The sequence below is a fragment of the Pteropus alecto genome, unplaced genomic scaffold (assembly GCF_000325575.1).
Source record: "Pteropus alecto unplaced genomic scaffold, ASM32557v1 scaffold146, whole genome shotgun sequence".
Classification (NCBI taxonomy): domain Eukaryota; kingdom Metazoa; phylum Chordata; class Mammalia; order Chiroptera; family Pteropodidae; genus Pteropus; species Pteropus alecto.
The window spans coordinates 2396480-2412362 of NW_006442107.1; positions in this window are offsets into that span (position 1 = coordinate 2396480).

Consider the following 15883-nt stretch of genomic DNA (forward strand, 5'->3'; position numbering starts at 1 on the left):
AGGCATAGTTATTTGTCTACACACACATGGTATATACAATGATTTTTTTTTCTTCAGACAAATCTCCCTGGCTTTCCATCTCTTCAATGGAGCTTTAAAACCTCCAGGCAGATTTTATCAATGCTTCATCAGACTTCCATTGTCCAGGCAACAGACAATACTCTGAATGGCTCCAAAAGAAAATCACTACCTGCTGATAGCCAGGGTAGATGTCACTTACCAGATGTCTGGCTTTCATTGTTGCTAACTTGTTTAATTTCTGCATCCAGCACTGAAAATGTTTTGATCCTTCAAAGCAGAATGTACACTGTACCAATTGATTCCAAATGGCCTCTTTTTAGATAGGATTTTTATTTTATTTGGTTGAACGGTCCTCTTTCATTTAAACCTGTATTTATGTGGCAAATTCAAATAATTCATTCTGCTTTGCATTTCAAAAAAAAGAATGGCCATGTTTATGAAATCACTGTTGAGTTGCAATTACAGTTATTTGTCTCTGGGATATACAACATGTAATTGGGTCAACACTGTTAATGAGTGACTAGTGTTATCATTAATGAGCTACTAGTGATAGTTTCAATGTTTTGTCCCCAGCAGGTGGTAAATACAATATGTTAAGTTAGATAATTATGTTAATGTTTCAAATATCCACAGACCAAGGAAGTCAATAGAAACATACAACTAAGAAGTTAAAAAGAACAAACACAAAAAGGTGGATTCCACATTTACTCAAAGGGCATTAGCCTCTGCTTCCTAGGAATTTTGTTGTGTATCTCAGTATCTGGTTCTATTAATTCATAGTTCATCAAAATGACAAGAAGAGAAGGCTGTCGACACGGGCAAGTAATAGACTTTAATGTTTTGGCCTTGAGATGTTTAACTTTGTAAGATAAACAACATTCAGGCAGTCAACAAGACTATTATTGTTCTATCCTGAAAAGTCGTTGTGCAGACACTTAAAATAACGAATAGACAATCCTGTTCCTGTCTACAAGAAGCTTACAAAACCTTTAGAGAAGCAAGATGTATATACAGGAAATACTTAGCAAGACACAAGAACCAAATATGTGGTAGAGACGATAATGAATTTGAAAGAAAGAAAACGTGGGCACTAATTGGGAAAGTCTTTATGGAGAAGCCAATTTGTATCAGTTAGAGATATTTTTGCCTGCAATTATAGAATGCTTAATTAACTTTAACAGTGAAGACGTTTAAATCTTTCATATGTAAAAAGTTTGAAGTTAGGAAATTTCAGCAATGAAGCAGCAGCTCAAGGGTACTGTCAAAGACCCAAAATGCTTTCTGTCTTTTCCTCTCTTCCTTCCTCAAAATGTCAGTTGTATATGTAATCACTATGTGGCTGCTGCAGCTCTGACCATCGGGTCCTCATCCATGGGCATCCCTAGCAGAAAGTTAGTGAGTGAGACAAAAAGAAAAAAGCCCTTCTTAGAGAGGAAGAGATAAAGGTCCCCACAAATCTCCAACCTATTTCCCTTCACATCTCGTTGGCCAGAATTGCTCCTTGAAGCAGCCACTGGTGAAGAGGAATGAAAATCATGATTGCTATGAAGGGCTTAGCCCAGCCATAGGCAATGGAACCAAATCAGGATCCCAATGAGCAATAAAGAGAACAGGTGTCCAGCAGGGAACCAAGCACTGAGGCAAGGCTCCCGTTCCCAGATCGTGGTCTCCATAGGCGGGATGCAAACCAGACAGGAGAGGCCCGAGACTGTGGTAGAAATCAAGCACTCAACACTCTGCAATCAAGTGATACAAATGATATCAATGACAATCATTATTTTATATAAATGTATTTACATAGGTATATAATTGTGAAATTATATATATAATTCTCAAACCAGGACCCCCCACGGACACAAAAAAGAAAAGAACAACATTAAAACCAACTACAGACTTGCAGAAATTCTGGCTAGAGAAATGAGACAGCAGCCTCGAGCGAGTTTTGCTAAGTACCTCTTGGCTAGTGCTACTTTTTGTCACTTAGTGTTTGCTATATTCCTCAGGTGATAATTTTTAAATAGCTCAGAACACCTAATATTACATCTGAGACAAATTTACTTAGATGTCTAGATTCTGCCAGTGAATCATAGAAATTTGACCTTTCTCACATCACTGGCCCAAAACCTAAATTTTCATCAAAATTACCAGGAGAACTTTCCAAAAATAGGTATTCCCAGACCCTATACCAAGACTTTCTAACCCAACTTTCAAGAGTTAGGGCCCATGAAAATTGCCTAGAGTACTGTTAGGACCGTAAAAGCCAAGAGGTTACTACCTGTGGCTGTCAGTTTTCACTGTGTGTTGCCATGGTAACAACCTTAAATCCTGAGTGGATGCAACTACAGGTTTCTTTCTCACTCGGGTTACACATCAGCTATAAGGTAGCTGTGGTTCTGTGGCTTTGCTGCATGCATCTTCCCCATCCTGAGGATCAAGTTCAATGTTCCTCTACATTTGTTTATATCTGTTTATGTACTATATGTATATCTGTGCTCTAAAGATAAAAAAGGTAAGATTTCCTTTTGCCTCAAAAGAATCAGTTTTACCCCAATGGGGGTAATAGAACCCTGCTGAGAATGAATGACTTAGGCTAAAGATGTAGCCACCTTTCTGGTCTCATGGGAGAAAAAACCATTAATGAGTACCATGAAATGGCTTTTAGAGGTTCTGTTTGGACATGGCTTAGGTCACGTCTGCTCACATGCTACTGGCCAAGTCAAATCACAGGACCACTCCTGATAGCAATGAGGTGAGGAAATATTCTTCTCCCACTAGGAGGCAACAAATGGTATATGACAAGTTATAGGGAGGGCAGAGAATAATTGAGAACAGTAGCTCAGTCTAGCACACTGTAGGTCTTTAAGTGGACAGATAGAAACAAGAGAAATTATTATTCCCATGCCCCTAATCATAGCCATCATTTATCCATCTGCAAGTAAGATGCTACGTATCACATAAAAAAAACAAACAACAAACATATAATCAAGGTGAAGGTGGGCAACTGACATGATAGAAAGGTTAGAATTTTTTAGTTTGGGAGAAATTTTGAAACAAAAAGGGTCATTATCAAGGAAAAACAAAAAACAAAGAGTAGTAATAGCTCGGGCTTATATATACAGTAAGTTCAAGAGAGAGCAGAATGTTAGAACCAGGAAATACTGTGAAATGTGAAGAAACAATTATGGAAGAAATGAAAGGTGGTACCATTTTATTCATTTGCAAAATGTCTGTTATATACTACCTGGGTTCTAATCCCCAAATTCATGATTAAGAGAAGTAACACAAAACTATCAACATGGCACCTGACCTCTACTCAGATTACACTCTAATATGAGGAAGGTGGGGATTTTTTTTTTCAAAAAAAGGAGAAATTTTCAAAATTATAAAAATACTTTCATCTGTCAACCATCTTTGACCCCTCCAAATCATCAGAGGAACAAAATAACCTTTGCTCCTTCATGATTTTTGTTTTCTAAGAAGAAAAACATACAGTGAAATGTGCAGAGAGTTACTCACCTGTTGACCCTGATCGATCTATCTTTTGATAGCTTGCTTTCAATCATGGACCACCTCAAATACTGTCATCTACAAAAGACTTTTGAAAACAGATAAATATCCAGTTTTAAACCCTGACTTACGGCTTCTAATGTATAGTATTTTGCAAAGTCACAAGTATCTCTTGTTAGACATTCACAGTCCCTGATAAGGAAATACCCAGAGTCAAGAGCAAATATGTCAGGAGCACAAAGCAGCAGCTCTTTCCCCAGGCCTAGGGCCACTACGGTGTCTCCAGACACTGCAGATGTTTTCTTCCTCTTCGACTTCCAGATCCCTCGCTCAAGTAAAAAGGGTTGGTGACAATATCTACATTGAACAAGAAATGGTTTTTTAACTGAAACTTAAATCTTAATAGTGGCATGAATGTTAGCACACATTTTCTAAAATGTATTGATAATGACTAATGCATCGATAATTTCGTTCGATTGTCACTTCCTCTGAGACATAGAGAACAGAGTGTGTGAATTGCACCGAGACGTGAAAAATATTTACCAAGAACCCATTCGTTTTTTGTAACCAACAAGAAATTTATTGATCATATTTCTCTCTCTTCTGAATTCTTCTGCCTTGAATTTGGATCATATCTCTCTATCCTCAACTGCTCTTCCACTATCTCTCTAAAACAATTCAATAGGTTCCAATAATCTCATGCCAGAAGACCAAGTCATTAACATATTCTTTAAGGTGTCACCTCCCGCCACCCAGTTCCCAGAGCTCACCATGTTGGCTCATTTCTGGGCCCTTAGCTGACTATTTCTTTAAGTAGGTTGTTCTCTCTTCCCCATCCCTTCCACCTGGTAAAATTCTACCCATGTGACATATTAAGGTCTCTGCTTCGATGTTGCTTCCTCTTAAAATCTCTTCCTTTACCACCCCTTTAGATCAAAATAGGGACTCCTCTTATCTGTTCTCATTACACATTAACTTCCTCCAACGTAGCCTTTATTACACTGCACTATCACTGCCCATTTCCTTATCCACATTCCCTTACACATAAACCTCCATTAGGTCATGAACTTAATGCATACAGGAACCACGTCCGTGCTGATTTTACTATTTTGACTTCAGAATCTAGTCCAATACCTGGCAGGCTCATAGTTTTTATTAATAAATATTTGTTCAGTAAGTGCTGGAAACATTTTGTTCTAGCCCAGTAAGAAGAGTGGGCAGAGCTAACTTGTAGCAATGTGTGGGAATAAAAGTTTATTACAACCCAGCATTTGTTGGGAGCCAAAGAGTCTGAAACATCAAACCCATGGAGGTGGGAGCAAAGCAAAAATGAATTCAAAGTAGAGTGTGTGTGATGGTTGTCAGTGTGGTGGAAGATGGAAAGGCCAGGCTTGGGGGACAGAGCCACGAGGGACGGCTGAAGGCAGGTGACTTGATGAAAAGGGACCTGTTATCATACCCTCATGATCGAGGCAGAATGTAGGATCGGACCAAACGAAAACATTGAACCAGCTGGACAACATGGAGATCAAAGACACTTGGGAGCTGACATAACCACCCACAATGGGTAGTCCCCATGACATTGTTGCTTTTAAGGTTTCAAGCCAAACTTCAGTTAACCCTTCTGCTATGGTGCCATGAGCCTCTTTTTTGCCTGTGTGTTCAACAGAATGAGTCTTTGAGGGCAAGACAATGCTTTTCATGAAAGATTTGTACTTTACTGGAGCATCTTCTCAAAAACAAGGAAAGAAACAAATAAGCCACCACCTTAATTTGGATAGGCTTAATAGGTCAAAAGCTTTCATCTATGTCATTTCATTTTTTTCTTAATTTTTTTTTATTTTAATTAGTTTCAAGTATACAGTACATTGGTTAGACATCTATATAGTTCATAAAATGATACCCTCAATATCCCACAGTGTTTGGATTCTCTTCCTGCTTTTTATGCCCCACTCCCAGAGTGTCTTCCCTTAAGCTACCAGGAGGTATGTCATCAGGTGCTAGAAGGTCCTTGGGCACCAGATTCTGAGGGGAGCAGGGAGAGGAGGGAGTGGAATTCTCAGGACTCTGTCTACAGGGCTCAGAATCTGCAAGCAAAAGGCCTTTCCCAGAAGCCAGAATGACAGTCTTATGGGCCCTTCTTGTACCACATCATGATTAAAGAGTCTGTTTTGCAGGGAAGGATTCGTATTAGACTCCAGGAAAAATATAAATTACAAATACTATTCTCATTTACAAATTCTCAAACTGTGACTGACAGGTTAACAATTAACTCACTTCAGGTTATAATGTCTAATGAATGAAGTCAGAAATAAAATTATTACATTCACCTGGTTAAAACGATCAGATTTGTGTTACAGTGAACAAAGCCTTGTGCTTAACATCAGATACCTACCCATATTTGACTCTCAGATTTGAAATTTTTTCTCAGACCATAGGCTACTTACTTAACCTTTCTGGGCCTCAGTTTCACTGTTCATAAAATGGGCATAGTAACAGATACTCACAGCCATATGATGTTTTATATAAGAACATATGTCTTAGCTCAGGCTGCTTTAACAAAACACCATAGACTGGGTAGCTTAAACAACAGACATTTATTTCTCATGTTTTTAAAGTCTGGGAAGTCCAAGATCAAGAGGACTGGTGAGAGCCCTCTTCCTGACTTGCAGATTGCTGCCATCTCGCTGTCCTCACATGGCAGAGAGAGAGAAAGAGAGAGAGAGAGAGAGAAAGAGAGAGAGTCTGTGCAATAGAGAGCAAAAGCAAGGGTGAGAGGGAGGGAGGGAGAAATGGGGAGAAAGAGAGAGAGAGAGTGAGCTCTGATCACTCATCTTCCTCTTGTAAAAACACTAATCACATCATGAGGACCTTACTCTCATGACCTCATCTAAACCTAATTGTCACCCAACAGCTTCACCTCCAAATGCCATCGCATTGGGCTTCGGCATATAAATTGGGAGAGGGGGGTAATACAAATATTCCATCCAAAGCAGCAGAAGCATTTTTGTATGGGAAAGCATCTAGCATAGTGCATGACAAATCAATGTTTCCTGCTTTCCGCCCTCCTGAAGTCCAGTACTAACCAGTATACAACTACTGGTGGACTAGAAGAAATTCTGTTTTTCAACTGAGTATTGCTTGGCAGGGAGAGTCCTCCAGAAAGCAGAGCTGAGTGGTCACTCTGCTGGTATCCAGGAGGTGCTCTTCTTCATGCAAAGTGAGCTCTCAGTCAGTAGTTCTATTGCTCACTGTTCCACTGGACTATATTCTAAATGATTATTGGGTGAATTCTTAACAAGGTCTTTGCTGCTTCTCATTCCTACTGCCGAACACATTGCCCGGCACACAGTTGATGCTGAATAAATATCTGTGGGATATACATATGGTTGAATTTCTATAACCGGTTCACTGCATTTTGTTTGTTACCTACTATGGAAAAAAAATATATATTATACGTTGGAGAGTGGACATCATTTTCAGGAAGGAGAATTTAGGAACAGCTAAAGAGAAGTGATGATTCCAGCTTTACATAGAAAGCAAGGATAAAAATTCCCAAACTTAACATTTAGCTTACCTGAGACCATTAGAAAAAGATATTTGCAATCTCTCTCACAGAAAATATTTAATCTTTAGGACGAAATAAATGCAGCAAGTGGAAATGAATATAATTAGCAAGGGTGCCTCTTCCTTCCTCTCCTGTTAATCTCTGCTCTTTATCTGTCCGCATTTACAAAGGTCGTGGCTGATCTGCACAGGACTCATTCCACTTGGAGCTCTTTTGTGTTTGGTTTGTTTCCCTCACCCCATAGCACTTATATTTTTACAGTAATTTCATCTCAGAGTAAAATATGAGAGCGCATCCAATCCATGGGAGGGTGTCCCTCTGTGTTCCTTGGATTCCTTACTGTATGGGAGGGAGCATGTTGGCCTCACGCCCAATAGCCAGCACCTGCGGGATCATCAGAGTGCTGCCTGGGGCCACCAGGACCACTTGCATGCAGACAGTGTGGACCACAGTCATCTGATAATTAACGCCCCACCCCCTACCAGGGGCAGCCTTTAATCAGTGATTTGCAAGAGTGGAGGCATACCCCATCTCTCATCCCTTGACCTGGATACTTCTGAGGCCTTTTCCAGAGTTTCCCCATGGGATTAAAGTCCAGTGTGCAAGGCTGGCTTCACAGCACACCCTTCCCTGGGTGCCTGCCCTTCCCAGTCTCTCTCCTCCCTATTGCGCACAATACACGTGTTCCTAGCACCTCCCATTAAATTATGTGCACTTGAAACCTGGAATCAGGTTCTGACTCTGGGGGAACCCAAACAAAGACAAGGAAGAAGAAACAAGGTATCAGAAATACTCATGAAGAGCCCTTCTTGTAGATGCAGCATGGGAGCATTTCCTTGCTCGACCATCTTTCCTCTCCTGCCAGGATTCCTCCCCAGTCTCCACAAACTCCCAGGAAAGGCATGTTGAGAAAGGGAATACCGCCAAAAATGACTGATAGTAATTCCTCAGACTTCCCCTTGATTCAAATTCAAGGCCTCCAAATATTGGGCTCCCTCCTCTAAACGAGGGGACTTAGAGAAGTCAGAGACTCTTTTTGGTTTGTTTTCAGCTTCTGCCATAGCAATGACCGACATCGAGGCTGCAATAGAGTCCCGGATTTTTGTCCAATTGAGATGAAAATTATAAAGTCAGTGAATAGTGTAGAGGGCATTGCCTATTGTCTAGAAGCCCATCCAGCACGGAGCCCAAACGTCCCCTTCATTTGCTCTTTAACACAAAACATGATGACAATAAAAGTATGGCATCGAGCCTCTCTCTTATCCCACAAATAATTAGAAGAACATGAGCCTCTTCTTGTGACATTCATCTTCTTATTAGTATTTATCCCTGTGGTCAGAATGAGGGTACATGGTCCATCTGTCGGAGGACATTCCTCTGCATTCAGTTAGTATATCCTCGCACATCCCCAAAATGGGGCCGCACTACTAGTTTTAAAATGCAGTCTGCTACTGTGCAGTGAAGTCCACACAAGGCCAATGAGAAGGCCAACGAGAAGACAGAACAATGAAGATAGTGCAGAGACTTCTTCATGAGCTAAATATGGCCAATTAAAAAACAACTATCCTTTATCCTCATGTTGTATGTCTCTTCCTTTTAGGATATCAAAATTTCTTATAGAAAATGATAAAATTTTGTTGTTTTTTATTATTCAGTCAGGTATCACGTTTTGAAATTTTACTAATTTGTGAAATCACGTTTAAGAACAAAATTGCAGAGTAGACAAAAATTGACCATGTCACTCTCTTTTCAGAAACCTTACTCTTTCAGGCTACTTTGGATTTCCCTCTAGTTCCTCTGAAGACTCGAAGACCTGCTCCTAGCTCTTTGCAACTCCCAGTGAGAATCTCATTGATTTTTCAAATAATAGTTATCAATCAGATATTACGTGCCAGGTGTTGTAATACAGAATAACAGAATTCCCTGGTTCTCAAGATGCCTACACTTAATGAGGGAGACAGTTCCCTGGAAAATAAATCATAAGATAATCTTAGAGGTATACTACAGAAATGGTTACAAAGCTAGAAAGAAGAGGATCTCTCCCCACAAAAGAGGATCCAGGTTTCTGAGTAAGATTCCCTATAGTAAAAAGGATTTATATTCCACTGAAAAGTTACAAAAGCTTGTGAGAGGATTGTATTATTGGAATAAGCTTCTAGGCATTAATAGATACACATGTATATTTACACATCTTGTACACATCTCCATAGTGACTATTTGAAAGAGAATGATATCCAGACTAGATAAGAAAAATGTATCTGGACAAAGATGGGTGGCTATTATTTTGCATGCACACAATTTAGGGTGTTCGAGGAAAGGATGATCAGCTGCAACTGCCTATAGTTGGCAAAGAGGGTATTACTCAGGTGATTATAGGAAAAAATAACTTGAAAACGTTAACAATACTATCGATATTACTATCACAGAAAAGAAACAAAAACAAAAAATTGTATCAGAGGGTTTCCACAGGATCTGGCCAAGTTTGCAGGCAATAGTAAGGGAAAAAAAAAGAAAAAAAGATTAATCTAGTATTCTGTTAACATCAATCTAGAATTCTGCAGTTAACTTCTGGGGTGTAAGTCAGTGCTTGTGCAGCCTTAGGACTATAAAGGCACCCAGATGTCCATGTGGATTCATTTAGAAAATCTTGAAGGGTAATACAGCACATAATCTCCAGCTCAACTGTACTGGATCTAATAAACCAGTTAGTTTGTCTTTCTAGTAACCTTGTAACTGGATCCATGAATGTCATCATGTTATGGAAAATCTGAGCCTATTAGGCCTCAAAGATTACGTTTCTATTCTACAAATGGCCAATGAATTTATAGTGAAAAAAATATTTAACTTCACCAGTTCCCAAAGAATGCAAATTAAAACAGAAAGAACATAAAATGGTTTACCTATCAAACGGTAAAAGACAGAAATGTTAGTTTCTGCTGCTAACGAGGGTGTGAGGAAAGCATGTTCACCTGTACTCTCAGTGAGATTAAAAATTTTTCAAACCCTCAAGAGGGAATTTTGGTTATACGTATAAAAAGTCTCAAAAAAAATGCACATATCCTTTGACCCAGCAACTCCATTTATTGGAATTTGTCCTAAGAAAATAAATGGACATATGCTGAAACTGGAAATAAGGTAAAAATACAGCAGTAAAATATATTCAAATAGTATGGCTCATCTATAAAATAGAATAAAATGCAGTATTTAAAATTTCAAATGATAGTCTATATTTGGTGATGTGAAAAGATACACATGATAAAGGGAGGTAAGAAAAGTCACAGAACAAATGCAACTGTGGTTCCATGTGAAGAAAATATACATGTTATACACCCGATAATCACATCCATGAAGAAAGAGTTCGGAGAGAGATCAATCAAAATGTTAATATTATATTAACAGTTATAGAGGGTTGTTGGTGATTTAATGTTTTTAATTTAAATATTTTTATTTTATAAACTTATATAATAAGTGGTCATTGGAAAAATGGGCAGCCAGCTGGGGGCTTACTGAAGGCAGGAGTGGTACAGTAAAGTCAAACCAGGCAACTAGGGCTTGGGAAATATCTTAATGAAACGTAAAAAGTCACTTTCCCTCTTAGGTCCTCGGTTTTCTCATTTGGACTATGAAAGGGATTAACTACATATTCTAACTCTATTCTTGACCATTTCAGGCCCAGGAAATTTTCAATGGGTACCATGATATTTGAATACCAAGAGAGACTCACCTCTTGAATTTTAACTACCATCAATAAAGCCAGAAAAATTCATCACAAAGATATCATTAGGATATATCTCCTCTACCTCTCCATGGCTCCTTACAATGCAGATCCTCATTTCCTGTCTTCCCTTCCTCCTTTAGAATTTGAATCCAATCTATGCCATGTAGAGATGGTAACCAACATACTTTTCGCTACAAATTTGTCCGGTTTCTTCACTGTCTCATGAATTTGGCATGTTTGTTGCTTTTTTCTGTGTGAGGAATAAGATCTCTCTCCTCTCCCTACCCCAGTCTGTGCATATCTGTTTCATCCACTTGTCAGAGCTGAAATAGAGCCTCTTTCTGGGAGAAAGCCCTACAGACTCATTTGGTTTGCATCAGTTCTCCTCTGACATGTTTTCACACATATGATGTAAATTTATCTTCAATCATACTCTGCCTTAGCAACTCTGATGTTTCATGTGTGTTTGTTTTATGTCTCCAGAATGGAAGTTTCTTCAGGGTAAAGATCAGGTCCTGCAGTTCTCTGTATTCCTTGAGGTATTTAACAGATATTCTGCAAATATCTTTTAATGAGTGATTAAATAGATGATAAACATATTTTCATGGGCAAGTAAGGAACCATACATGGATAAGGCATCAAGCCTAAAAGAAAATAAATGTCCTTCAGCTCTCCTAAGACATGTCTACTGGTTGCTGGGGACACATCATGACAATGTGTGAACCAAGAGTGGAATCTGGGAAGGGACCTGCTACAGGAACATCAGGTATCCTCCAAGGCCAGCCATATAGAGCCCTGTGAGTTAGCGGTGCAATTCCACACTGCAAAACGTGGGCAGGCTGCTATGGACTTGCGGCAAGGACCATTAGACTTTAGACACCCTAACAATCTCTCAAATTGACAAGACTCTTCTATTTCATACAGAGAGACAAGACTGACCCAGTCGGTAAGCTAACTCGACTCTTCCAATACGGTGATTCTATTTCTGGCCAGGCCTGGCTCTCTATGTAGGCCCTTGCCTGTGGTTGCTAGAAGCAACTGCAAGAGCAACTGACCTTCCCCCAATCTGCTGATAAACTTCTGCTAAAGGATGGATACCAGGAGCTCTGGCCACACATCCTAGCGGTCTTCTCCTAGCTCTTACTCATTAGTGCCTCTCACAGCCGGCTAGGACCGAACAGCATGGCAGAGCTGCTGGTAGATCTGCTTTCTAGCTAATATCAGTTGGAGGGAAGGTATTTTTAACCTCGTTTGGTTTTCCAAGATGAGAAGCAGAGGGTGAGGCAGACACTGCAGTGTATGCTTTATGGGATGGATTACTGTGAACTCAAACCTGAAATCTGCCTGGCACAGAACGGCTTTCCAACGAATGCTGGCTATCTCTGCTAGCCCAGGAATTCTGTGATAATACTAACAACAAACTCCCATTTTCAAAAATGGCTCTAATTAAAAATTAGCATATTAGCACAGTACTTAGCACACTGTGTGTGTGTGTGTGTGTGTGTGTGTTGCTTAGCACACTCTGTGTGTGTGTGTGTGTGTGTGCACGTGTGTGTGGTACATGTGGAGACAGGGAAAGAAGATGATATTAATGTTGTTTGGCCTTACATTATAAAGCTGTTCATAATATTTCATTATTTTGAAGAAAATCATGAAAATCATGTTAGAAATTCTGCAACATATATATAATTAAAGAATATGCTCCAAAATTCTAAATAATGATCTGTTAGGTATAATTATAAATACTTTAGATGTATTATCTCTTTCTGTGTTGATTTTTTATTATAAGCATTCATTAATCAGAAAATCAGAATTAATTAGGAAAAAAAAGAAAAAAAATCTTGTCAATTGGCTCTTTCCTGCCAAGAGCTCTTTTTGGATCTGTGACATCCGCTTTCTGGCACTGAGACATCTTGTGTGCCTGCACACAACAGCTTGTTCCTGAATATCAGCTGAGGCATTGCTGGGTTTCTATGTCAGGCCACTGCCTTTCTTCTACCCTCCCAAAGCTTAAGTACATGCAAAAAAAAAAAAAAATCTCAGGCCCGGTCTCTGGCCAGGCTGGTCTGATGTTAAAGAGTGAGCCTTCTTCACCTGTTAGACATAAGCCTCTAGCCAAGATCCTGCATATTTCAGCAAACAAAGGAATTAGAACACTGTTTTCACAATTCTCTACTTGTGTAATCCTGGAAGCTAAAATGTATTTGCTTCTAAAATGGAGGGAAGAGAATCGAAGGTCCTGGGGGTGATGGGCTTTCCTGCTCCATGAAAAGAACAAGGTGACACCGGGTGACATGTAACAGTAGGGCATTAGAAATGGTATAGGAGCATCCAATTGTAATTAACCTTTAGAGCTCCCGGTCCTGTGATGTTACTGAGGCCAGTACCTTACCTGGCTTTTAAAAACAGTGTTGGAAGGTGATGTGCATTCAAACTAGATTCCACCATTATACCAGGTGTGCTTAAAATTGCTCTCTGTCTCCTCAAAAACAGGCAGAGGATTTGGGGCTAGTCTAAAAGAAGCACTCAAACACTGATACATGCAACTTGGCTACAAGCTTATTTGTTGGACAAAGCAAAAATATGGTAGCAGCCAAAACCACTTGTATTGTTTCGCACTTTGCCATTCAGAAAGTGTCCTCCCTTACACTTTCGTGTAATTTCTATAGCATTTTGTCAGGCAGGTTATTAATCTTACCATTGTACAGATATGAAACACAAGGCTCAAAGAGTTTAACTGATTCACCCAGTATATTAATCTCTGGTCTCATCCTCTATGTTGGATGAGTGGCTACTAATTGGAATCACTCAGAGAGCTCTTAAAAACAATGATGTCAGGGCACTAATCTCCCCAACCCCCACCACACCTCCCGAAATAGATTCCACTTTAACCGGGGCATAGTAGTTGTTATTTTTTTCTAAGAGTTCCTCAGTAGACTCAAATATGCAGCCAAGGCTGGGAATCAACCCGTTAGATGAAAATCACGACCCACCGTGGTGTGTAATGCACAGAACAAGCTATTCCGTGATAGTAGAAACCTTTTCCATTGGAGAAGGATGAAGACTGATGTTTTCAGGCTAGAGCTGTGTGTCAGTTGAATGAGTGATTGCTTACTTGGTATAATTTGACAACCAATAAAAGATACCCCCAATCTAAAATGGGATCTCCTCTGTCCCTTCTCTGTGCCTGACATAGTGAAGAGCTGCAGGGCTGGTGCAGGGTCAGAGTCTGGGGGGCCCCTGTTGGGGCAGGCACTGATCGTTTAATGGCTAGCCAGAGGTCCTAGTGAATGGACTGAATGGTGTGGGCCGCTGGGGGTCCCTAGAGGACCTCGGAGCAGCAGGTTTTATCACCAACAATACAGAGGTATTCTTCTCATTGAACAATCACTATGGCTATATTGGTGTATATTAGCAGGATAACATCTTTGACTATCCCATCCCAATGTCATTCTGCTAAATGTTTAATAACCAGGGGAAGGGCGGGAATAGGAGTTCTGAGTTGTAGTGTTTTCTAATTCCTATTGTATAAATACTCTCACCATGGCCAGTTTCAAGCTGCCAAAGCAATGTCACTAAACACTGAGGTGGGAAGAGATGAACAGTAGCACACCATGATATAGTATTTATACCATACAGATATAATAAATGTATAACCTTACGAATACAGATAATAATAAAATGTAATAAAGTAATTATTGATGTTTCTACCACCTTTTAAAATATAATTTATTAAGCAACCTAAATGCCCATCAACAGACGATTGGATAAAGAAGTTATGGTTCATATATACAATGGAATATTGCTCAGCCATTAAACAAATGAAATCCTACCATTTGCGACGACATGGATGAACCTAGAGGTTATTATGCTGAGTGAAATAGGTCAGACAGAGAACGATAAATACCATATGATTTCACTCACATGTGGAATCTAAGGAACAAAAAGAACAAACTAATCAAAAACAGACTCACAAATACAGAGGACAACCTGGGGACAGCCAGAGAGGAGGGGGTTTGGGGGGCTGGAAGAAAGGCATAAAGGGTTAAAGAAGTACAAATTAGTAGTTGATAGAGGGTCACAGGGATGGGGAGCACGGCAAAGGGAATGCGGTCAGCAGTAATGTAATGGCTATGTGTAGAGCCAGAGGAGAGAAACTGTATAAATGTCTAACCAATATGCTGTGTACTTGAAACTAATAATAAAATTAAATTTAAAATATACCATTTATTAATTTACCTAATTTAATTTTTAATAAAGGCTGAGTTTAATATACAGCTAATAAAATTCATGAAGATGTTAAGAATTGAATTCTCAGGAACCGGTACAATCTGATGCTCGCACATCATTGAACCACCCCCATCTGATCATTAGTGTCATTGTTTGAAGGAAAAGCTTGGAAGGGTCCTAATGAATAGCGTATATTGTGTCTGAGAAGGGCAACACAGTCATCCAATAGTATCTATAAACAATTTATGGCAAATTAACTTGTTAGATTGACTGATGAATCATTTTGTAATACTCCGTAAGAAAAGGCAAATAGAGAAGAAGCCTCAATACCCTTATAAAGAACTGAAAGATAAAAACACCAAAACACAATAAGGTACATAAAATAAAGCACAACGACTGAAATGCAGTAATCCCTAAATAAATGACAATCGCTTTTACATTTTTTGGAGTGAGCAAAAAAATTAACATTTGATGCACATTTAATACTTGTTAGGTACTATGCTAATACTTCTGAATGCTGATGGGATAGCAAGAAAAATGGCCAATGAGATACAAGAGTTACAATACTAAAACTTATCTTCATCCCATCCACTGATAAACAGGACAGTAAGTATATGCAGTACCCAGTGATAAGAGCAAAAGACACAAATAGACAAGGCACTGTTTTCTTAGAGAGGTAAGCCACAGGTGTCTGGAGTAGCAGGAATAAGGACAGATACACAGAGGAGAAATAGGTGCATCTTGAGTTGCTTCTTAAAGACTAGGGAGGAGTCCTTTGGCCATAACCAGTGGGCCTTTAGATTGTGAAAAGGAGAGAGAGGAGAGGGGAGGGAAGGGGC